This window comes from Arachis stenosperma, chromosome 7 (genome assembly GCF_014773155.1).
Source record: "Arachis stenosperma cultivar V10309 chromosome 7, arast.V10309.gnm1.PFL2, whole genome shotgun sequence".
In the NCBI taxonomy this organism is placed as follows: domain Eukaryota; kingdom Viridiplantae; phylum Streptophyta; class Magnoliopsida; order Fabales; family Fabaceae; genus Arachis; species Arachis stenosperma.
In genome coordinates this window covers 59,562,619-59,588,489 of record NC_080383.1, presented here as the reverse complement: position 1 = coordinate 59,588,489, position 25,871 = coordinate 59,562,619, and the positions used below count along the sequence as shown (strand labels likewise).

The following is a 25,871-nucleotide window of genomic DNA, read 5'->3' as shown; positions in this document are numbered from 1 at the left end:
TGAGAGGACGGGATTGTAGCCACTAACAACGGTGATGCCCAACATACAGCTTGCCATGGAAAGAAGTGAGAAGGATTGGATGAAGACAGTAGGAAAGCAGAGAGACGGAAGGGACAAAGCACCTCCATTCGCTTATCTGAAATTTCCACCAATGAATTACATAAGTATCTCTATCTTTATGCTTTATTCATATATCATTCATAACCATTTGAATCTGACTCACTAAGACTTACAGGATGACCATAGCTTGCTTCATACCAACAATCTCCGTGGGATCGACCCTTACTCGCGTAAGGTTTATTACTTGGACGACCCAGTGCACTTGCTGGTTAGTTGTGCGAAGTTGTGATAAAGAGTTGAGATTTCAATTGAGCGTACCATGTTGATGGCGCCATTGATGATCACAATTTCGTGCACCAGCTACTGATCCTACTCTTTTTAGAATCTAAAAAGGACCTATGAACCTAGGGCTTAGTTTCTTGGTCTTGATACTACGTCCCACTCGAGTGGTTGGTGTTACTTTAAGAAAAACATGATCACTCTCACTAAACTCTAAAGGTTTCCTTCTCCTGTCGGCATAGCTCTTCTGTCGGCTCTGAGTCGTCATAATTCTCTTGCAAATTCTCTTGATTTGCTTAATTATCTCCTAAACTAACTCTGGTCCCAGCATACTAGATTCTTTCCCTTCATACCAGCATAGTACTGATGGGCATTTGTGACCGTAGAGTGCTTCGTATGGTGCAATCCCGATACTTGCATGAAAACTGTTATTGTAGGAAAATTCTACAAGCAGCAGGTATCTTTCCCAACTTCCTTTTTGGTCTAGTGCACATGCTCATAACATATCTTCCAGTGTCTGAATATTCCTTTCTGACTGGCCATCCGTCTAAGGATGATAAGTTGTACTCATGTGCAGACGCGTTTCAAATGCATTCTGAAAAGCTCCCTAAAATTGTGAAGTAAATCTCAGGTCCCTATCTGATACAATACTGGATGGTACCTCATGCAACCTAACTATTATCCGAATATAAAGTTGTGCGAGCCTTTCCATTGAATAGTCCATTCGGATTGGTGAAAGTGAGCAGAATTGGTCAATCTATCCAGAATTACCCAGATGGCATCATTTCCAGATGTGGTTCGTGGCAGTCCTGAAACAAAGTCCATGGTAATCGCCTCTCATTTCCACTATGGCACTTCTAGAGGCTGAAGAGTTCTTGACGTCTTCTGGTTCTCAATCTTAACCTTCTGACACGTGAAACACTTCGAAACAAAGATAGCTATGTCTCTCTTCATTCCGAGCCACTAGAACATCTGGCTCAAATCCTGGTACATCTTAGTGATACCTGGGTGGATCGAAAATCTTCCATGATGTGCCTCCCCTAATATTTTCTGTCGTAGATTATCGAATTTTGGCACACATTTTACTCTTGAATCACCATAGTCTTTTTGCATCCCGCCTTACTTCTCTCTGTTGGTCCTTGTTGACACATGATAAAAGCCTGGTCATCTCTGACTCTTGAGCTTGTACTCGTTGGATTGCCGTCATAAAGTCATGAGTTAACTGCATCTGTGCCAAACACGTTCCCTGTGAAGTCTCTTTTAGTCCCAGCTTGAGTCCCTCAAAGGCCATCCTTAATTCTTCTTCCTTAATTTTCATCTGGGAGAGACTTGCATTCTTTATGCTAAGGGCATCCGCGACCACATTTGCCTTCCCGGGATGATAGTTTAGTTTAAAGTCGTAGTCCTTTAAGAATTCCATCCATCTCCTTTGCCTCATGTTGAGTTATTTTTTGTCAAAAATGTACTTCAAGCTCTTGTGGTCGAAGAAAACCTCGAACTTGACTCCATACAAGTGGTGTCTCCAGATCTTGAGAGCAAATACTACAGCTTCAAGTTTTAGGTTGTGAGTTGGATAGTTTCACTCGTTAGGTCTGAGCTGCCTTGACTCATAGGCTACCACGTTCCTAATTTGCATCAGTACAGACCCTAAACCATTAAGCGAAGCATCATAGAAAACCTCAAATGATCCTTCGGGATCTGGAAGAATTAACACCGGTGCTGTCGTCAACCTTTCCTTGAGGGTCTTGAAGCTTTCTTCACACTCATTCGTCCAAACAAAAGGTCCCTCCTTCCTAGTCAGTTGAGTTCTTGGTAAAGCCAATTGTGAAAATTCTTTAATGAACCTTCGGTAATATCCAGCTAGTCCGAGGAAACTTTGATTCTCGGTGACTGTCTTAGGTTGCTCTCACTCTAAAATTGCTTCTATCTTAGCAGGATCCACTCCTATGCCTCTATTTGATACTATATGTCCCAGAAACTTAACTTCTTTCGCCCAAAACTCACACTTAGAGATTTTGGCATATAGTCTCTTTTCCTTCAGAATTTGAAATACCATTCTTAAGTGTTCCTCGTGCTCTTCCTCTGTCCTTGAATAAATCAAAATATCATTGATGAACACTACTACAAACTTGTCTAGGTACGGGTGGAAGATTTTGTTCATGTAGTCCATAAATACGAAAGGAGCATCCATCAGTCCGAAAGACATAACGGTATACTCATAGTGACCATATTGGTTCTGAAAGCAGTCTTTGGTATATCTGATTCTCTAACTCGGATCCGATGGTATCCTGACCTTAAATCAATCTTGGAGAAAACCGAAGCTCCTCGAAACTGGTCCATCAAATCATCGATTCTTGGAAGAGGGTACTTATTCTTGATAGTGATCTTATTTAGCTGCTGATAGTCAACGCACAACCTCATACTACCATCCTTCTTCTTTAGTCTTTACTAGTAGTACTGGTGCTCCCCATGGCGATGCACTAGGTCGGATAAATTTCTTCTCCATCAATTCCTCTAGTTGTGACTTCAATTCTTTGAGTTCTAGAGGTGACATTCTATAAGGTGCAATCAAAATCGATCTCGCTTCTGGTACCAGTTCAATGGTAAACTCTATCTCGCACTGTGGAGGAAACTCAGAAATATTGTCTGGAAAAACTTTAAAAAACTCCTTTACTATCGTAATTTGCTCCATATTCTATTCATTTTCAGTCGAGCAAGATGCTAAGATAACAAGACCTCCACACTCTCTCCCACTAAAGTTTACTATTACTGAGTTTAGATAGTAACTATTACTGAGAACAAAACCTTCAGGTAACAGGCATATTAACAGATGGAATTAAAGCGGTTTTCTTAAAGCAATCAAGAAGAACATGATGCACAGACAATCAATCTAGTTCTAAGATGATATCCATACCACGCAAAGACAATCAAATCAGGCTATGTGTAAATGATTTCTCTTTAATGATGAAGACATACATCTACAAACCAAGTTGGTCACAACATTTTGTGCTGTGGGAGTGTGGACAATTAGATCATATTCAAGTTGAAAGGTTCCTAGTCCTATCATGCGTGCACATTCTATGGATATAAAAAAATGAGATGCGCCTGAATGGTATAGTACGGTTAGGGTCTTACCATTAACAGAGCACTCACCTGAGATGAGGGAACCTGACGCAAAAGCATCTTCAGCGCTCATTGCAAAAACCCTTCCCTGTTGTTGAGGTCGAGGGGAGACTAGTCCATTTCGCTTAACGCAATAATCTTTCACTATGTGCCTTGGCCTGCCAAAATTATAACAAACACACACTCCAAGCTGGCATGGCCAGCTTCCATGGTCCTTCCCACACTTAGCACAAGTGGGACCTGCCTGAGCTCGCCATGGCTGCCTCCCCAAGTTTTGTCTCTGATTATGGTTTCTCGGGTATAATCGAGAGTTAGAGTTTCTGCTGGGTAGATCTCGGCATTGTGGCTGACCATTTCTTTTAAAGTTCCTTCCCTGTGGTGCCAGTTTTCTGTTGAAATTCCTAAAAAAATCTTGAGGATTAGCTCGGGCCACTGCCAACTTTTTGGCACATTTCTCAACCAACTGACTCTTATTTACCAGCTCTGCAAATTTTCTAATCTCCATCGGTCTCACGGAAGCCATCAATTCCTCCCTAAGACCTGCTTTCATACTTGACACACATCCACTCTTCATACTCTGCAAGATTTCTCTGACACACCTTTGAAAATCGACACAAGCCTTCAAACTTCCGGGTGTACTCAGCCACCGTCATGCTTCCCTGCTTTAACTGTAGCAATTCTAACTCCTTGGCGGTACAGGCAGACAGAGAAAAATACTTCTTATAGAAATCAGTACGGAAGTCAGCCCAAGTAATCTCAGTGCCTCTTTACCTCAACAACTGGCTCACTCCCTGCTACCAATATTGTGCATCCCCTTTCAGCATATAAATGGCAAACTCCACTTATTGTCCTTCAGGGACATGTTGCACCTGCAGAGCCCGCTCCATAGCGTGTAACCAATCATCTTTCCAGCAATATATAATAGTCCATACTTTATTCGCGTTTAGACGACACAAATTGGCGTTAAACGCCAGTTCCATGCTACATTCTGGAGTAAAACGCTAGAAACACGTCACAAACCAGAGTTAAACGCCAAAAACACGTTACAACTTGGCATTTAACTCCAAGAGAAGACTCTGCACGTGCAAAGCTCAAGCTCAGCCCAAGCACACACCAAAGTGGGCCCCGGAAGTGGATTTCTGCACTTAGACTTATTTCTGTAAACCATAGTGGCTAGTTTAGTATAAATAGAACTTTTTACTATTGTACTAGGGAGTCTTTTGACCAGGTCCTTTTCCCTATTATTCGAATTCATATCATATTTTAGGGGCTGGCCATTCGGCCATGCCTGGACCACCATCACTTATGTATTTTCAACGGTGGAGTTTCTACACACCATAGATTAAGGTGTGGAGCTCTGCTGTACCTTGAGTTTTAATGCAATTACTACTATCTTTTATTCAATTCAAGCTTATTCTTATTCTAAGATATTACTCGTACTTCAACCTGATGGATGTGATGATCCGTGAAACTCATCATCATCTGTCCTTATGAACGCGTGTCTGACAAACACTTCCGTTCTACAAGCGAAAGCTAGAGTGAATATCTCTTGGATTCCTTAATCAGAGTCTTCGTGGTATAAGCTAGAATTATTGGCGGCCATTCTTCAGAATCCGGAAAGTCTAAACCTTGTCTGTGGTATTCCGAGTAGGATTCAGGGATTGAATGACTGTGACGAGCTTCAAACTCGCGATTGTTGGGCGTAGTGACAGACGCAAAAGAATCAATGGATTCTATTCCGACATGATCGAGAACCGACAGATAATTAGCCGTGTTGTGACAAGAGCATTTGGACCATTTTTACTGAGAGGATAGGAAGTAGCCATTGACAACGGTGATGCCCTACATACAGCTTACCATGGAAAGGAGTAAGAAGGATTGAAGGAAGGCAGTAGGAAAGCAGAGATTCAGAAGGGACAAAGCATCTCCATACACTTATCTGAAATTCTCACCAATGAATTACATAAGTATCTCTATCCTTATTTTATGCTTTATTTATCTTTTAAGTATGAAAACCATTATAACCATTTGAATCCGCCTAACTGAGATTTACAAGATGACCATAGCTTGCTTCATACCAACAATCTCCGTGGGATCGACCCTTACTCACGTAAGGTTTATTACTTGGACGACCCAGTGCACTTGATGGTTAGTTGTGCAATGTTGTGAAGAATGTGAGTGAACCTTAGTAGTGTGTACCAAGTTTTTAGAGCCATTACTAAGAATTGTTCGAGTTATAAAAAGTGTAAATCACAATTTTGCCTATGAAGTTTTTGGCGCTGTTGCCGGGAATTGTTCGAGTTTGGACAATTGACGGTTCATCTTGTTGATCAGATTAGGTAATTTTGTTTTCAAAAATCATTCAAAAATTTTTTATTTTTTTTCGTTTTTCTAAAAAGAAATTTTCGAAAAATATAAAAAAAATTATAAAATCATAAAATCAAAAATATTTTTGTGTTTCTTGTTTGAGTCTAGTGTCAATTTTTAAGTTTGGTGTCAATTGCGTGTTTTTAAAATTTATGCATTTTTTTTGAAAAATTCATGCATTGCATTCTTCATGATCTTCAAGTTGTTCTTGACAAGTCTTCTTGTTTGATCTTCATATTTTCTTGTTTTGTGTCTTTTGTTGTTTTTCATATCTATTTTTGCATTCATAATGTCTAAGCATTAAGAATTTCTAAGTTTGGTGTCTTGCATGTTTTTCTTTTCTTGAAAATTTTTCAAAAATATATTCTTGATGTTCATCATGATCTTCAAAGTGTTCTTGGTGTTCATCTTAACATTCATAGTGTTCTTGCATGCATCATGTGTTTTGATTCATAATTTTCATGTTGTGAGTCATTTTTGTGTTTTTCTCTCTCATCATTAAAAATTCAAAAATAAAAAAAAATATCTTCTCCTTATTTTTACTCAAAAATTTGAAATCTTTGGGTTGACTTAATCAAAAATTTTTAAAAATTAGTTGTTTCTTGTTAGTCAAGTCAAGATTTCATTTTTTAAAAATCTTATCTTTTCAAAATCTTTTTCAAAATCAAATCTTTTTCATTTTTCTTTTATGATTTTCGAAAATTTGAAAATATTTTTCAAAATCTTTTCTTATCTTTATTTCAAAATTTTTGAAAAGTTTACTAACAATTAATGTGATTGATTCAAAAATTTGAAGTTTGTTACTTTCTTGTTAAGAAATGTTCAATCTTTAAATTCTAGAATCATATCTTTTAATTTCTTGTTAGTCAAGTAATCAATTTTAAATTTTAAAAAAGATGAAATATTTTCCAAAAATATCTTTTTTAATCATATCTTTTCAAAATATCTTTCTCAAATCATATCTTTTTCAAAATTGATTTTAAAAATCTTTTCTAACTTCTTATCTTTTCAAAATTGATTTTCAAATCTTTCTCAACTAACTAATTGACTTTTTGTTTGTTTCTTATCTTTTTCAAAACCACCTAACTACTTTCCTCTCTCTAATTTTCAAAAATACCTCCCTCTTTTTGTAAAATTTTTCTTTAATTAACTAATTGTTTCAAATTTTAATTTTAATTTTATCTTTTATCTTAATTTTCGAAAATCACTAACCCTTTTTCAAAATTAATTTTCAAAATTCTCTCTATCATCTTCTTCTATTTATTCATTCAATTACTAACACTCCTCTTCATCTCAAAATTCGAACCCTCTCTTCCTCTCTGAGTTCAAATTTTCCTCTTTTCCTTCTTGTATTCTTTTCTTCTTTTACTGACATAAAGGAATCTCTATACTGTGACATAGAGCATTCCTCTTCTTTTTCTGTTCTCTTTTTTTTTCATATGAGTAGGAGCAGGGACAAGAACATTCTTGTTTAAGCAGATCTTGAACCTGAAAGGACTCGAAAAAAAGAGAGACATGGCCGAACCCAATAACAATGGTAGAGGCACAAGGAGAATGCTTGATGATTATACTACACCTACTTCCAAGTTTGATGGAAGAAGCATCTCAATCCCTGCCATTGGAGCAAAGAATTTTGAGCTAAAGCCTCAACTAGTTGCTCTAATGCAACAGAACTGCAAGTTCCATGGACTTCCATCAGAAGATCCCTACCAGTTTTTAACTGAGTTCTTGCAGATCTGTGAGACTGTTAAGAATAATAGAGTAGATCCTGAAGTCTACAGGCTTATGCTTTTTCCTTTTCCTGTAAGAGACAGAGCTAGGACATGGTTAGACTCACAACCTAAAGATAGCCTGGACTCTTGGGGTAAGCTGGTCACGGCCTTCTTGGCTAAGTTCTTTCCTCTTCAAAAGCTGAGCAAGCTTAGAGTGGATGTTCAGACCTTCAAACAAAAAGATGGTAAATTCCTCTATGAAGCTTGGGAAAGATACAAGCAGATGACCAAAAGGTATCCTTCTGACATGCTTTCAGAGTGGACCATTTTGGATATATTCTATTATGGCCTATCTGAGTTCTCTAAGATGTCACTGGACCATTCTGCAGGTGGATCCATATACCTAAAGAAAACACCTGCAGAAGCTCAAGAACTCATTGACATGGTTGCAAATAACCAATTCATGTACACTTCTGAGAGGAATTCTGTGAGTAATGGGACGCCTCAGAGGAAGGGAGTTCTTGAAATTGATGCTCTAAATGCCATATTGGCTCAGAACAAAATTTTGACTCAGCGAGTCAACATGATTTTTCAAAGTCTGAATGGATGGCAAAATGCATCCAACAGTACTAAAGAGGCATCTTCTGAAGAATAAGCTTATGATCCTGAGAACCCTACAACGGCAGAGGTGAATTACATGGGTGAACCCTATGGGAACACCTATAATTCTTCATGGAGAAATCATCCAAACTTCTCATGAAAGGATCAACAAAAGCCCCAACAAGGCTTTAATAATGGTGGAAGAAACAGGTTTAGCAATAACAAGCCTTTTCCATCATCTTCTCAGCAACAGACAGAGCATTCTGAGCAGAGCTCCTCTAGCTTAGCAAACATAGTCTCTGATCTGTCTAAGGCCACTTTAAGTTTCATGAGTGAAACAAGGTCATCCATTAGAAATTTGGAGGCACAAGTGGGCCAGCTGAGTAAGAAAATCACTGAAACTCCTCCTAGTACTCTCCCAAGCAATACTGAAGAGAATCTAAAAAGAGAGTGCAAGGCCGTTGACATAATCAAAATGCCCAAACCTAGAGAGGAAGGGGAGGACGTGAATTCCAATGAGGAATACCTCATGGGACGTCTCCCAAACAAGAAGGAGTTCCCTATTGAGGACCTAAAGAAATATGAGGCTCATATAGAGACCATAGAGATTCCTTTAAACCTCCTTCTGCCATTCATGAGCTCTGAAACCTATTCTTCCTCTGAAAAGGATGAAGATGTAACTGGAGAGCAAGTTGCTCAATATTTAGGAGCTATCATGAAGCTGAATGCCAAGTTGTTTGGTAATGAGTCTTGGGAAGATGCACCTCCCTTGCTCATTAGTGAACTAGATACATGGGTTCAGAAAACTATACCTCAAAAGAAACAAGATCCTGGTAAATTATTAATACCCTGTACCATAGGCACCATGACCTTTGAGAAGGCTCTGTGTGACCTGGGGTCAGGTATAAATCTTATGCCACTCTCTGTAATGGAGAAGCTGGGGATCTTTGAGGTACAGGCTGCTACATTCTCATTAGAGATGGCAAACAAGTCAATAAGACAAGCTTATGGATTGGTGAGGACGTGTTAGTGAAGGTTAAAGGCTTTTACATCCTTGCTGATTTCATAATCTTAGACACTAGGAAGGATAAGGATAAATCCATCATCCTTGGAAGACCCTTCCTAGCCACAGCAGGAACTGTGATTGATGTTGACAGAGGAGAGCTAGTCCTTCAATTGAATGGGGACTACCTGGTGTTTAAAGCTCAAGGATCCTCCTCTGCAACCATGGAGAGGAAGCATGAAAAGCTTCTCTCAATACAGAGTCAAACAGAGCCCCCACAATCAAACTCTAAGTTTGGTGTTGGGAGGCCACAACTAAACTCTTAAGTTTGGTGTTGAACCCCCACATTCAAATTCTAAGTTTGGTGTTGGGAGGTTCCAACAATGCTCTGATCATTTATGAGGCTCCATGAGAGCTCATTGTCAAGCTATTGACATTAAAGAAGCGCTTATTGGGAGGCCAACCAATTTTTATTTATCTATATTTTTATTATTCTTTTATGTTTTATTAGGTTCATGATCATGCGGAGTCACAAAAAAATTTACTAAAATAAAAAAAACAGAATGAAAAACAGTAGAAGAAACAGCACACCCTGGAGGAAGAGCTTACTAGCGTTTAAACGCCAGTAAGGAGCATCTGGCTGGCGTTCAACGCTAGAACAGAGCATGAATCTGGCGTTGAACGCCAGAAACAAGCATGGAACTGGCGTTTAACGCCAGAAGTATGCTGCAGATTGGCGTTGAATGCCCAAAACAAGCATAGAGCCGGCGTTCAACGCCTGAAACAAGCATCAATCTGGCGTTGAATGCTAGGATTGCATGCAGAGGCCATTTTACACGCCCCATTGGTGCAGGGATGATAAATCCTTAACACCTCAGGATTTGTGGACCCCACAGGATCATCTCAAGATCTGTGGACCCCACAGGATCCCCACCTACCTCAACTTACCTTCTCTCTTCTTCACACAATCCAATAACACTCTTTCCCAAAAACCATTCACCAATCACCTCAATCTCTCTTCCCCATCACCTCTTCATCACTCACATCCATCCACTCTTTCCCATAAATCCCACCTACCTTCAAATTCAAAATTCCTTTCCCACCCAAACCCCTCCCTAATGACTGAACCTACTATCCTCTCCCTCCACTATATAAACCCCTCTATCCTTCTTCATTTTCACAAATCACAACCCTCTTTTCTCTCCCTTGGCCGAATACACACCCCTCTCCCTCTCCTTCATATATTCTTCTTCTTTTTCTATTCTTTCTTTTCTTTGCTCGAGGGTGAGCAACATTCTAAGTTTGGTGTGGTAAAAGAATAGCTTTTTTGTTTTTCCATAACTATCTATGGCACCTAAGGCCGGAGAAACCTCTAGAAAGAGGAAAGGGAAGACAAAAGCTTCCACCTCCGAGTCATAAGAGATGGAGAGATTCATCTCAAAGGTTCATCAAGACCACTTCCATGAAGTTGTGGCCAAGAAGAAGGTGATCCCGGAGGTCCCTTTCATGCTCAAGAAAAATGAGTATCCGGAGATCTGACATGAGATCCAAAGAAGATGTTGGGAAGTTCTGACCAACCCATTCAACAAGACGGAATCTTAATGGTCCAAGAGTTCTATGCCAAAGCATGGATTACTAGGAACCATGATCAAAGTATGAACCCAAATCCAAAGAATTATCTTACAATGGTTCGGAGAAAATACTTAGATTTCAGTCCAAAAAATGTAAGGTTGGCGTTCAACTTGCCTTTGATGCAAGAAGATGCACGCCCCTACACTAGAAGGGTCAACTTTGATCAAAGGTTGGACCAAGTCCTTATGGACATATGTGTGGAAGGAGCTCAGTAGAAAAGAGACTCAAAAGGCAAGCCGGTTCAATTGAGAAGACTGGACCTTAAGCCTGTGGCTAGATGATGGTTGGAATTCATCCAACGCTCCATCATCCCCACTAGCAACCGATCCGAAGTAACTGTGGATCGGGCCATCATGATCCATAGCATCATGATTGGAGAGGAAGTAGAAGTTCATGAAGTCATCTCTCTAGAACTTTACAAAGTAGCCGAAAAGCCCTCTACCTTGGCAAGGCTAGCTTTTCTTCATCTTATTTGCCATCTATGCTACTCAGCTGGAGTTGTCATAGAAGGAGACATCCTCATTGAAGAGGACAAGCCCATCACTAAGAAAAGGATGAAGCAAACAAGAGAGGCCATCCATAGATCTCAAGAGACGCATGAGGAAGCTCATCATCAAGAAATCCCTGAGATGCCTCAAGGGATGCACTTTCCCCCAAACAACTATTGGGAACAACTCAACACTTCTCTAGAAGACTTGAGTTATAATATGGACCAATTAAGGGTGGAGCACCAAGAGCATTCCATCATTCTCCATGAGATTAGAGAAGATCAAAGAGCTTTGAGGGAGGAGCAACAAAGGCAAGGAAGAGACATAGAGGAGCTCAAGGACACCATTGGTCCTTCAAGGAGAAAGCGCCACCATCACTAAGGTGGACTCATTCCTTGTTCTTAATTCTCTATTTTTCAGTTTTTTATGCTATATGTTTGTCTATGTTTGTGTCTTTACTTCATGATCATTAGTATTTAGTGTCTATGTCTTAAGGCTATGAATAATTTCATGAGTCCTTCACCTCTCTTAAATGAAAAATATTTCTAATAGAAAAGAATAAGAAGTACATGAGTTTCGAATTCATCCTTGAAATTAGTTTAATTATATTGATGTGGCGATAATACTTTTTGTTTTCTGAATGAATGCTTAAACAGTGCATATTTTTTATCTTGTTGTTTATAAATGTTAAAATTGTTGGCTCTTGAAAGAATGATGAAAAAGAGAAATGTTATTGATGATCTGAAAAATCATGAAATTGATTCTTGAAGCAAGAAAAAGCAGTGAAAAAGAAGAAACTTGCGAAAAAAAATTTGGCGAAAAAAATATAAAAGAAAAAAAAAGCAAGCAGAAAAAGCCAATAGCTCTTAAAAACAAAAGGCAAGGGTAAAAAGGATCCAAGGCTTTGAGCATCAATGGATAGGAGGGCCCAAGGAAATAAAATCCAAGCCTAAGCGGCTAAATCAAGTTGTCCCTAACCATGTGCTTGTGGCATGCAGGTCCAAGTGAAAAGCTTGAGACTGAGTGGTTAAAGTCGTGATCCAAAGCGGGAAAACAAAGTGCTTAGGGCCACAGCCAAGACTCATAAAAGTAGCTGTGTTCAAGAATCAACATACTTAACTAGGAAAATCAATAACACTATCTGAACTCTGAGTTCCTATGGATGCCAATCATTCTAAACTTCAAAGAATAAAGTGAGATGCCAAAACTGTTCAGAGGTAAAAAGCTACAAGTCCCGCTCATCTAATTAAAACTAATATTCATTGATGTCTTGAGATTTATAGTATATTCTCTTCTTTTTATCCTATTTTATTTTCAGTTGCTTGGGGACAAGCAACAATTTAAGTTTGGTGTTGTGATGAGCGGATAATTTATACGCTTTTTGGCATTATTTTTAGGTTGTTTTTAGTAGGATCTAGCTACTTTTAGGGATGTTTTCATTAGTTTTTATGAAAAATTCACATTTCTGGACTTTACTATGAGTTTGTGTGTTTTTCTGTGATTTCAGGTATTTTCTGGTTGAAATTGAGGGACCTGAGCAAAAATCTGATTCAGGCTGACAAAGGACTGCTGATGCTGTTGGATTCTGACCTCCTGCACTCGAAATGAATTTTCTGGAGCTACAAAACTCCAAATGGCACTTCCAGCAATATATAATAGTCCATACTTTATTCGAGTTTAGATGACGCAAACTGGCGTTCAACGCCAGTTCCATGCTGCATTCTAGAGTAAAACGCCAGAAACACGTCACAAACTAGAGTTAAACGCCAAAAACACGTTACAACTTGGCGTTTAACTCCAAGAGAAGCCTCTGCACGTACAAAGCTCAAGCTCAGCCCAAGCACACACCAAAGTGGGCCCCGGAAGTGGATTTTTGCACTTTGACTTATTTCTGTAAACCCTAGTGGTTAGTTTAGAATAGATAGAACTTTTTACTATTGTACTAGGGAGTTTTTGACCAGGTCCTTTTCCCTATTGTTCGAATTCATATCATATTTTGGGGGCTGGCCATTCGGCCATGCCTGGACCACCATCACTTATGTATTTTCAATGGTGGAGTTTCTATACACCATAGATTAGGGTGTGGAGCTCTGCTGTACCTCGAGTTTTAATGCAATTACTACTATCTTTTATTCAATTCAAGCTTATTCTTATTCTAAGATATTACTCGTACTTCAACCTGATGGATGTGATGATCCGTGACACTCATCATCATCCATCCTTATGAACGCGTGCCTGACAACCACTTCCGTTCTACAAGCGAAAGCTAGAGTGAATATCTCTTGGATTCCTTAATCAGAGTCTTCGTGGTATAAGCTAGAATTATTGGCGGCCATTCTTGAGAATCCGGAAATTCTAAACCTTGTCTGTGGTATTCCGAGTAGGATTCAGGGGTTGAATGACTGTGACGAGCTTCAAACTCGCGATTGTTGGGCGTAGTGACAGACGCAAAAGAATCAATAGATTCTATTCCGACATGATCGAGAACCGACAGATGATTAGCTGTGCTGTGACAAGAGCATTTGGACCATTTTCACTGAGAGGATGGGAAGTAGCCATTGACAACGGTGATGCCCTACATACAGCTTGCCATGAAAAGGAGTAAGAAGGATTGAAGGAAGGCAGTAGGAAAGCAGAGATTCAGAAGGGACAAAGCATCTCCATACACTTATCTAAAATTCTCACCAATGAATTACATAAGTATCTCTATCCTTATTTTATGCTTTATTTATCTTTTAATTATGAAAACCATTATAACCATTTGAATCCGCCTAACTGAGATTTACAAGATGACCATAGCTTGCTTCATACCAACAATCTCCGTGGGATCGACCCTTACTCACGTGAGGTTTATTACTTGGACGATCCAGTGCACTTGCTGGTTAGTTGTGCAATGTTGTGAAGAATGTGAGTGAACCTTAGTAGTGTGCACCAAGTTTTTGGAGCCATTACTAAGAATTGTTCGAGTTATAAAAAGTGTAAATCACAATTTTGCCTATCATGGAGCATCGAGCATAGGTACATCAGGAACTACTTATTCCTTTTCAAGGTTAAACCATGGTGGATACTAGGCTATGTCAATGATCAGGGACTCCAGTGTTGGCTCTGTCGTATTCAGAGGGTAAGGCGTAAAAGGATACTGGCCTATGACGAGGTGAAGCTTGGATAGCAATGTGTCATAAGGCCACAACAGTAATCAATCGGACAAACAGAAGCAATTACAAGTATAAAACAGTATAACAGTCACATATACAAGTAAGCAAACACAAGCAAGGAAATACAACAACGAAGTATGATGCATGTCTGGTCCTACGCAGGTCATGGGCTCATGCCTCAGTTGGCTACCCGCAGCCCGATGTTACCCGGCCCAGGTTCGGATATGGCTACTCCGCTGGGTCGGTCGCGCACTGGTGCCCGAAATACAATCGCGGCACTAATAAAGAATGGCCCAAAAATACAAGATACTCCCAGTGAGTAGCAGTCCATATGGCGGGCATCCCCACGTTCATATAGTCTCTGTCCAGGTGGGATGGAAGTCCGCTCTGTCAGGTACTTCTTAACACCTTTTTCTTCCGCAGCACATCTCAACTATGTCTAAGGACTTCTTCCCCTTCTTTTATAATAACTTGTGCCGGGCTCTTTCCTAAAATGTCTCAGCCTTGTCACATTTTACCATTTTGCCCTTTTTATTTAACTTTTTTTTACCCTTTTTAATAGGTTTTTAATAATGCTTTCACCCCTAAAGTTATTATTTTACCATTGTATCTTCATATTTTTCCTAATATACCTTTTCTCCTTGATTAAGTTAATTATTCATTTTTAATTTGACTTTATGTCTGAAATTACTAATATGCCTCTAAGTACTCTAGTTTTACCGTTTAACCTTATTTAACATCAAAATTTTATCGGATAATCCTAATAGTTGCCTATGATTAAAATTATTCCTAACATTTTTATTAAATGAAAATTTTCACCCTAAGGGACCAAAAACCAAATTTGCCCTTTATTAATTTATTTTTTTATTCTAGTTACTGTTTTTTACCGTTTCACTTCTAACTTTTACGAAAACTTTTATTTAGGCCCGAAACTTTTTTAAAATTATAATCTTGACCCACCTAATTTATATAATTATTATTTTACCCCTAATGAAACTGAATTTAGAATTTTACTTATTTTTCATTTAAATTACATATTTAACCCTCTTTTTATCCAAAAATAACCATAACACCCATTTTACTTTTTCACCTTTGTTTCATAGGGTTAAAACTATTTTTGTAACTACTTTTTAACTATTTTCTATTATAATTTTCATGCTCTTAGTGACTGAAAATTTTAGAGGTGCAGTTTTTATATTTTTTATTTTTTGTGACGTTTAAAGCTTGAAACTTAAACCCCAAGCACTTCTATGCTTCCTACTATTTTCACACAAAATTCAGAGATAATACAATAGTAAATTACACATATTTAGCAAGCTAAAACAGTGGTAACTCACAAAAATTTTCAGAAATTCAAAACAAGCATAAATTCTCCACAAAGTGGCTCATATAAGCACCAAAAACAAGCACTCATAACCCTTACCTCTTATGTAATTCATTTAGTAAACCTTTCTCACACTAAAAAATATGCATACAATGACAGAAACACAGCTAGTGGTGATGAGTTTCGTTTTTGGGCCTGAAGTGTCGCAAAACGTCGAAATTCAACCACTGTGAGCTCGAAACTCCTTAACTTCTTAGGCGTGCTCCATGGGTGCTTCAACAAGAGTTCTTTATACATGAAGAAGAGTAAGAATTTATCTTGGCTGCTGTTTTTATTTTAAATAAAAGGAAAAGGAGAAAGAACAAGAGTTTACTTAGCCAAAAATCGGTATAAACGCAAAGATTGGCAAAAACAAATAAGAGTTTGTGCTTGTATTGTTTGAGTCCTTGAAGAACACTTGAAGAATAGTGTAAGAATGGTGAGATAAGAGACTAAAAATGCAGGTACTATGTGCAAAATTTTCTTTGTTTTTCCTCTCTCACTCACGGTTCTTATCTCTCTCTTTATCGTAAAATGTTAATAAATTTTTGCTTAGTAATTGTCATAAATAAAAATTTGAACTCTAATCTAATTAAATGTGGTAAAAGAGGGTTGGAAAATTAGAAAGAAATGGGCTGATAGCAAGAGAGAAGGGGTGTGATTTCGAAAAAACATAGTCAGCATCATAATGACGTGTTTATTTGTAGTTAACCACTGTTAATTACTCGTGGTTAAAAATACAGCAGAGAGAGGTAAGAGGCTGAGATAATCTCGGCCTAGGGGCTAAGAGGGTGAGGCCAGGTTACTTGGGTATCAAGCAAGAGGATCCGGGGCCTTTTGGAGTCATTTACGAAATACTAGGAAGAAACTCGGTTCGAATAACTTTTACCGGGCAGTAAATAATTATCGGCTAATAACTATTCTTAAAGAAGTAAATCATGAAGAGATAGCTAATATAAATCTTGAGACATTTACTTGAATAGAAATTACCTTTACCATTGATTCTGAGGTTTTCAGTTACTAGAAATCTTCTTAGTGCATGCAACAACCGTCACTCAAAATGTTTTGCGGCTCAAAAGTTTCTAGTGTGGTAACTAAGCCAATGGTATGATAGTATCTAATATCCATTAGTCAAATTTAACTTATAGGGATTAATTACCCTCATAAAGCCAAGTTTGACCTCGTAACTTTTTTTTCTTTTTTTCTTTCTTTATTTTAATTTTCAGCCAAAAAAGTCTATTTACCAAAAATCTAGTTCTTATAACCCCTCCCCTCACTTACTCACAAAAAACTCAGACGGCAGCACCTCGGCCAAAACAAGTCAGTCGCTGCTTCAGAAGAAGTTTGGACTTTACGTTCAGGCACAAATCACCATTTCAGATAACTTTCGAAATAATTATCATTATTGTTCTTTTTGTTTCTTTCTTAAGAAGAAAAAACAAAAGAAAATTTAAACAAATAAAATGAAGAAAAAAATCATATAGTAGCAATATCAAGAAAAAAAAGAAGAGGGAAAAAAAAGAGAAGAATAAGTAAAAAAATGCAGCAAAAAAATTTATGTGATTACTACATTCACGTGATTGTGTAAACAATTTTTTTAATTTAAATTAATTTAATTAAATTTAGTTGTCAAAAATATTTATACATATAGTATTACCAAAAATAATATGTTATAATAAATCATGCGTTATCATATGTTAGAGAGGAAATTACAAAATAATATGAATAGTTACTTATAATAAACCATCTATTATCATATGTTATAGAAATAATATAATTTACGCAAAAATTAGCTATATAAATCATTTAAAATATTTTTTACTTATCTAATGTGATGTAGGTATTAATATGACTATTTTTTTATAATTAATCTCTACATATAAGTTATTTAATCAAACAAGTTTATCGAAGTCATTTACACTCATGCACGTACATTCTTCTTTGCGTCTTTGCTACACATTTTTTTGGTTATTTTTCTCTTTCATTATCGTCATCACTAACACTACCACCTCCTCTTCCTCTTCTTCCTTCTTTTTTTTATTAGAATTTCTTCTCTTCTTTCCTTTTTCTCCTTCCCCTCCATCATCTTCATCATCGTTATAGTCATCGTCATGTTCTTTTTATACGTATCGTCATTATTGTTATCGTCGTTATTGTTATCGTTATTGTTACTGTAGAATTTTTACAATATTAATGACGTTGCCGAATCCAAAATTGATTTGGATGTGTTTTTGTTGATAATTCAATCATTTTTGTATGTTGTTTTCAAACTGAGTTTGTGTGTCGTAATTATTAAGTAATTTTGGTATATTTTTTGAGTTAATTACAGTTTATTTGTAACTAAATTTCGGTGTAAAAACTAAGAAATTTATGTGTTATTGTTAAAAAATTTTAGTGTATTTTTATTTTGATTAACTTCTGCATAATTAAAAACTTTTCTTCCTCCTCCTCTTCACCCTTTGCTGTTGCTTCTTCTTTTTATCATCATCTTTTTTTTTTATTCATCTTTTTTTTTTGTTTTACTTTCTGAAGTTTTTCTTTGTTTTACTTTTTTAATAAGAATAAAAACAAAAAAATTAAATAAAGAAGAAGAAGAAGAAGAAGAAGAAATATATAATGCTGCAAAATTACTTGAAAGAGGATGAATTTACACTCATTCAACTAAAAGAAAGAAAGAAATAAGGAAAAAAAAGAAAAAAATACAGTATTAAAGAAAATACTTTTTTGCAGTTATAGCGAAATTTTGGTGTAAGAACTAAGAAATTTATGTGTTATTGTTAACAAATTTCGATGTATTTTTATTCTAATTTTAGAGTTAATTGAGGTGCACTCCGAAAACAAGCTCAGACCAAAAGTGCACGTTATTTACATACCGAAATTAAATGTAGAATGAACCAAAATTACTTAATGATAATTTTCAATACACCAAAATCACTTAATGATAACCCTCTTAAAATCTTGTGTTACAATTAAAAAATTTGGTGTCAAAATTAAAAAGCTTCTGTGTTCATTATTATGATCTTTTTCTTTTCTTGTTCATCTTCTTCTTTTTATTTTTCTCTCTTAATAAAAATAAAAAAGAAAAAAATCAAACAAAAAAGAAACAGATATTGCTGCAAAATTACTAGGAAGAGTATGACTATCCATTCATTCAACTAAAAGAAAGAAAAAATTAAAAAAAAAAGAAAAAAATACAGCATTAAAGAAAATATTTTTCTGTATTTGTAGCAAAATTTCGGTGTAAAAACTAAGACATTTATGTGTTACTGTTAAAAAACTTCGGTGTATTTATATTCTGATAAGTTTTATATAATTCAAAACTCTTCCTCTTCCTTATCCTCGTCTTTTGCTGCATCTTCTTCTTCTTCTTGTTCATTATCATCATCTTTTTTTTTCTTATTCATCTTTTTTTTCTTATTTTACCTTCTCAAGTTTCTTCTTATTTTACTCTCTTAACAAGAATAAAAAAAATCAAATAAAAAAGAAGAAGAAATACATAATACTACAAAATTATTTGAAAAAGAATAAACCTATATTCATTCAACTAAAAGAAAGAAAGAAATAAGAAAAAAGAGAAGAAGAAATTTTATGTATGTTTTATTGAGTTGTATGTCTTTTTGAACTCACATTGTATAATGTAATAAAAAAATAATAGCGGTGTATTTTGTTTGTTTTCGGTGTATTTTGTTTGTCTTTCGATATATTTAGTATGAATTGAGGTGTACTTAGTGTTGTTGTCCTCTTTATGCTGTAATTAGACAACATAATATTGTTATTATGCTTCTGATATTATTTTGTACATATTTAAGTGATTTGCAATTGCTTTTTGTCTATTTATCAAGAATTTTGTTCATTGATTTATTGTAACAAACTATAGAATTTTGTTCTAGTGCTTCTGGTATCATTTTATGCATGTTTTATTGAGTTACATGTCTTTTTGAACTTACATTGTATGAAGCAATCAAATATTAATAGCGGTGTATTTTAATTTGTGTTCCGGTGTATTTTGTTTATCTTTCGGAGCATTTCGTGTGAATTGAGGTGTACCTATTACTGTTGTCCTCTTTATGTTGTAACTAGACAACAAAATATTGTTATTATGCTTTTGATGTATTTTGTACATATTTGAGTGATTTGCAACTGTTTTTGTCCATTTATCAGAAATTCTTGTAACAAACCATAAAATTTTGTTCTAGTGCTTTTGCTATCATTTTATACATGTCCTTTTGAACTCACATTGTTTTACTCTCTTAACAAGAAGAAAAACAAAAAAAATATTAAATAAAGAAGAAGAACAAACACATAATGCTGCAAAATAACTTGGAAGATGATGAACCTACATTCATTCAACTGAAAGAAAGAAAGAAATAAAAAAAAATGTTTTAAAAAATATTTTTGTGCATTTGTAGCAAAATTTTAGTGTAAAAACTAAGAAATTTTGATGTATTCTTATTATGATAAGTTCTCCATAATTCAAAATTCTCCATCTTCCTCTTCCTTCTCATCTTTTGCTGCTTTATCTTCTTATTTCATTTTTTATAATTCTTTTTGGAAGAAAAAAATCAAACAAAGAAAAAAAATACATAATATTACAAAATAAATTAAAAGAGGAGGAGAAAAAAATGCGGCAACAATAGCAGCAAGAAAAAGAATGACGAAGAGGATGAAACACACAAATAAGAAGAAAAAAAGAGAAGAATGAGAAGAATGAGGAGGAGGAGGAGGAACGCGAAGAAATAGGAAAAGAAACGCAAAGAAGAAAGAGCAGAAAATGGAGAATGAGGAGGAACACAGGATACAAATGTTAGAGGAGTAATGTGAAGAAGAAGAAGAAGAAAAGAGAAAAAGGAGAAGAATGAGAAGAAGAAGAAGGAGAAGAAGGAGAAGGAGAAGGAGAAGCAGGAGAAGGAGCAGGAACAGGAGAAAGAGAAGGAGAAGGAGCAAGAGAAGGAGAAGTAGAAGGAGAAGGAGGAGAAGGAGAAGGAGGAGGAGAGGAGGAGGAGGAGGAGAGGAGAAGGAAGGAGAAGGAGAAGGAGGAGGAAGAGGAGAAGGAGAAGGAGAAGGAGAAACGCAAAGAAAACGGAGAAGAAACGCAAAGAAGATGGAGAAGAAGATGGAGAAGGAGGAGGAGGAGGAGGAACGCATGATACAAATGTTGGAAAGAAGAAGAAGAAGAAGAAGAAGAAGAAGAAGAAGAAGAAGAAGAAGAAAAGGAGAAGGAGCAGGTGGAGAAGAAGGAGGAGGAAGAACGCAGGATACAAATGTTGGAGGAGTAATGCGAAGAAGAAGGAGAAGGAGAAGGAGCAGGAGAAGGAGCAAGAGCAGGAGAAGGAAAAGGACAAGAGCAGGAGAAGGAGAAGAACGAGAAGAAGAAGAAGAAGAAGAAGAAGAAGAAGAAGAAGAAGAAGAAGAAGAAGAAGGAGAAGGAGAAGGAGAAGGAGAAGGAGAAGGAGAAGGAGAAAGAGAAGGAGAATAAGAAACACGAAGAAGGAGAAGGAGAAGGAGAAGGAGAATGAGAAGGAGAAGGAGAAGAAGGGCTTGTTTGGGTGAGCTTTTAAGAAAAGATCTTTTTTCGAGTTATCTTTTTTTAAAAGATCTTATAGAGAAGTAAAAGTAATTTTATGTTTGAATATCTCATGTAAAAAGGTCTTTTTATCTATCAATTATGTTTAGGTATAACAATATAAAAGTACTTTTTTGTTTATTTATTACATGAAAAACATCTTTTTTTTTAAGGAAAAAAGATCTTTTAAAAAAAAATGTAAATTACAGCTTCTCAAAAAAGATCTTTTTTTATTTTACTAGTGCTTTTACTTTTACTACTAAAAATTTGCCAAACACGTTAAAAAATTAAAAAATATCTTTTTTCATTGAAAAAAGATCTTTTTTTAACAAAATAATGGCGCCCAAACATGCACGAAGAAGAAGAAACGCGAAGAAGAAGAAGAATAAGGAGAAGGAGAAGGAGAAGGAGAAGGAGAAGAAGAAGAAGAAACGCGAAGAAGAAGGAGAAGGAGAAGGAAAAGGAAAAGGAGAAGGAGAAGAAGAAGAAACGTGAAGAAGAAGAAGAAGAAGAAGAAGAAGAAGAAGAAGAAGAAGAAGAAGAAGAAGAAGAAGAAGAAGAAAGAAGATGGAGAAGAAGATGGAGAAGGAGGAGGAGGAGGAGGAACGCAGGATACAAATGTTGGAGGAGTAATGCGAAGAAGAAGAAAAAGAGAAAGAAACACAAAGAAGAACAGTGTGATTTCACGCACGTATTATGTAAGTAGGTTTTGTTGGGTTAGGGTTAAGTTGTTTGGACTTATTTACCAAAAAAGGTTGTATGTATAGTAAGATTGTTTTTCTTATTGTTACTTTGATTTTTTATATTCTTAAATAATTATTATTATTTTCATTTCTCTATTATATTAATAAATAATATCTAAAATTTAAAAAATTAAAAAATATTACTATTTTGATCCACAAACATTTAAAATACTAGCAAATTTATAAAAAAAATTAATTTTGTATTAAAAAATATGAGTTTCGATTGACAAAATTATTTAATTTTTAAAAATTTATTAAAAATTATTAAAACACCCTTCTGAATTTAACCTATTCTCTTCCTAATCTTCAATCGTTTGCCACAGCCGCCACCCCAATTCGCAACCTACCACTCAAATCCTTCCTCATCTAATATTCATCCCCAACTAGCATTATTATCATCGCTACCATAATCGCTATCTACTTCTCTTTGCCTAAAGCAAGTCCAAATCCAAACCAAGATGGCGCAGGTGAAGAGGAATCAATTGAAGATGTTGAAGGCATTGAAGAGGACAGTCCAACAAAAAATTTGCAGAAAAAAAAAGAAGAAAGTAATAAGCCAGAGATGTTGGGCCCTAAAATCAAGAAAAGCCCAGCTTAGCGCCAAGATTATGTGATGTAACAAATTGCTTCTAGAATGCCTACATGACAAAGTTAGTTACAATTGTCTGTGAGAATGAATGATATAGGTTAATGATAGCATCAGTAATGAGGTAGAGAATTACCACTTTGGCTATTAGAAAGTTGGGCTCTTGGAGTATCACCCTCACTCGAAGCAGAAAAATGTTCTGTGCTTGCGTTCCTTTTCATTCATACTATTCAATAGTAACAAAATACTAATTCAGTATACTTCCTTCTCCCATTATAAAAATTCCTAAAAATATCCTATTACACATTCTCTAATCTATCATTGGTGCTTCCATTAAGAGATTGTGGATACCGATGAACTCTGAAGACTCCAAGTAGAAATTGCAGCCTTACAGCGGAGTCAAATTGAAATTAATAGCAAGGTTTCTAATACTAATGACCGTTTGTACTCCATAGAAGAATTCCTGAACGAAATAAAAGGAATAATGTTAGCAGATTTCAAGAAGAAAAAGAAGATTATTAGAGAAGAGTACTCTGATTCTGACTTTGAGAACAACAACAAGCAGCATCATCATCATTCTAATCACTTCCACTTGGAAAATATAGGTATGTGTGTTGAACTACCTATTTTTGATGGTGAAAGGGTTGAGGAGTGGGTTTTCAAGGTGCAAGAATATTTTGAATGGTTTAGTGTGCCTGAGGAGATGATAATCAAGATGCTTTCATTCCATTTAACTGGTCCTATCTATTCCTGGTATCGTTGGTTAGTGAAAAATGATATTCGACATACTTATGACTCATTCTTGGATGCATTATTAATACATAACGACCAAAATTATTTCTATGACCTAAAAGTAGTTCTTAAGGAGCTGAAACAAACTAATTCTATGGCAAAATATCGCACCTAGTTGAGGAATTATCAACTAAAGTGACTGGTTTGAATGAAGAATGGTTGGTATCTTTGTTTATTGCTGGCTTGCAGGATATCTCAAATACAAGTTGATGATAGCTAAACCTCAAGAATATAATACCGCAGTAGCCTTAGCCAAATTCCATGAACAAAAGCATGTTACGACCCCTACACACTCAACTAAAAGCCTGAAACCATACACGACCACTAACAATCGAAGCACCAACACATACTTCGGCACCCCAACTCCACCAACTAACCGAATTCAAACAACAAAAAACACACCCAATCCTACAGCTACCCTTGCAGCAACAAACCCAACTACAACCCAAACACAACCTAAACACGATCCAAACACCCCTTACAAACACTTATCAGCAGAGGAGGTTAAGCTAAAGTGATCTAAAAGATTATGCTATTATTGTGGGGATAAATGGTCATCCTCCCATCACTGCAAAACCACACTGCATCTATTAAATGGAGAGGATGCAATGTAGGAGCTGTTGAGGGAATCACCAGCAAAGGAGGTAATTACTGAAGGACCTGAACAACCGATAATTATTGAACTGGTGCAACCAAAGATTAGCTTCAATGCTTTAGTGGGATAGTACCAACCCACGACTTTCAGGTTGAAGGAAACATATAGTGGCCAGCCCCTAATGGTGTTGATTAATGAGGACAGTACCTATAATTTTGTTAAAACTAGTGTGGCTCAGAGACTTGCATTTTTCATGCGTGATGTGACTCCTTTACAAGTACTAGTGAAAAATGGAGATAGTATTGGCTGACAAGCACAATGTGAGGAAATTGCCTTCATTCTCCAAGGCTACAAGTTTAATATCAGCATGTGTATGTTAGACTTGCAAGATGCAGATTTGGTTCTAGGTGTCCAATCGCTTATGAGTCTTGGTTATGTCACTATTTATTGTGGGTTATTGACTATGGAGTTCGTAGTGCATGATTTGAAGGTGAAATTACAAGGAGAAAGGTTATTGCAACCAGAAGGGCTTAGTAATAGAATGCTGTAAAAATTAGTGATGAATAAGGTCAAAACTACATTATATCACCTGAGAATGATTGAGGAAGAGACCAACAGCACCGGCAGATATTCAGCAGCTTTTAGAAGAATTCCAACAGGTTTTTGAGGAACCTACACAATTCCCTCCCACTAAGGAAATTGACCATAAAATTGAGCTCATACCGAGGTGTCCAGCTAGTTAAGGTGTGACCCTACAAATATCCTCAAATTCAGAAAGAGGAAATGAAGCGGTTGGTCGCAGAGATGCTTGAAACAGGTGTGATTAGAGAAAGTCATAGGGCATTCTCTGGCCTGGTGATTTTGGCTAAAAAGAAGGATGGTGGTTAGCACCTTTGTGTTGATTATAGGGCTCTCAACATAATTACGGTTAAGGACAATTTTTCTATACCAACTATAGAAGAGATACTTGATAAATTCTTTGGTGCCGAATATTTTTCTAAGATTGATTTGCGGTCAGGCTACCACCAACTTAGAATGAATGAAAATTCAGTTCACATGACAGCCTTTCGGACTCATTTAGGTCACTATAAGTTTATGGTAATGTCGTTTGGCCTTACCAATGCCCCTTCTACATTCCAAGCTACCATGAACCGGATTTTACAACCTTACCTACAAAAATTCATTGCGGTTTTCTTTGATGACATTATCATCTACAGTCGTACATGGGCGAATCATTTGGAGCATCTCAAAACTACTCTTGCTATACTATATACTCCTAATCTAAATGCTAAAATTTCTAAATGTTCTTTTGGTCAGAATCAGGTTGATTATTTGGGACATACAAGCTAGCCCGAAGCCAACTTCCCTTAAGCAATTAAGGAATTTTCTTGGGTTAACAAGTTATAATCAGAAATTTATTTTGGACTATGCCCAACTGCCTCATCCACTCACTGAATTGTTGCAAGAGTTTCACTCATCACTTAGGAGCGAACATGGAAAAATTCTCTCAAGACTTACAAGGCCCTAAGGGAGTCATTTTTTTTGCCTGGAATGCGAGGCCAAGTTCACAAGTTTGTTTAGCATTGTCAAGAGTGCCAAGTCACTAAATACATCCCTGCCAAGTCCTAAGGCTTGCTACAGCCGTTACCAATTCTGGTTAGACAATGGGCCGATATTTCTCATGGATTTTATTGTGCAACTCCTTAAGTCGGCTCGGTTTACTGGGATCCTAGTGATGGTGGACTGTTTCAGCAAAGTGGGTCATTTTAGTGCTCCAAAACCTGGGATTACAGCCAAGGATGTGGCATAG

General features: G+C 36.5%; 1 protein-coding gene across 2 annotated transcripts in view; it reads right to left on the bottom strand.

Annotated features, from left to right (window-relative positions):
• LOC130940855 (N-glycosylase/DNA lyase OGG1) overlaps positions 1–25,871 on the bottom strand; it is a 42,443-nt gene that overhangs the window by 8,971 nt on the left and 7,601 nt on the right. Inside the window, exon 4 of one of the 2 annotated variants that reach the window (XM_057869122.1) lies at positions 22,637–23,137. The exons of the other annotated variant lie outside the window; for it this stretch is intronic. The gene's annotated coding sequence lies outside the window, so the exon portion shown is untranslated. Of the gene's footprint in view, positions 1–22,636; positions 23,138–25,871 lie in introns of those variants that run through there. 2 annotated transcript variants of the gene reach the window in all.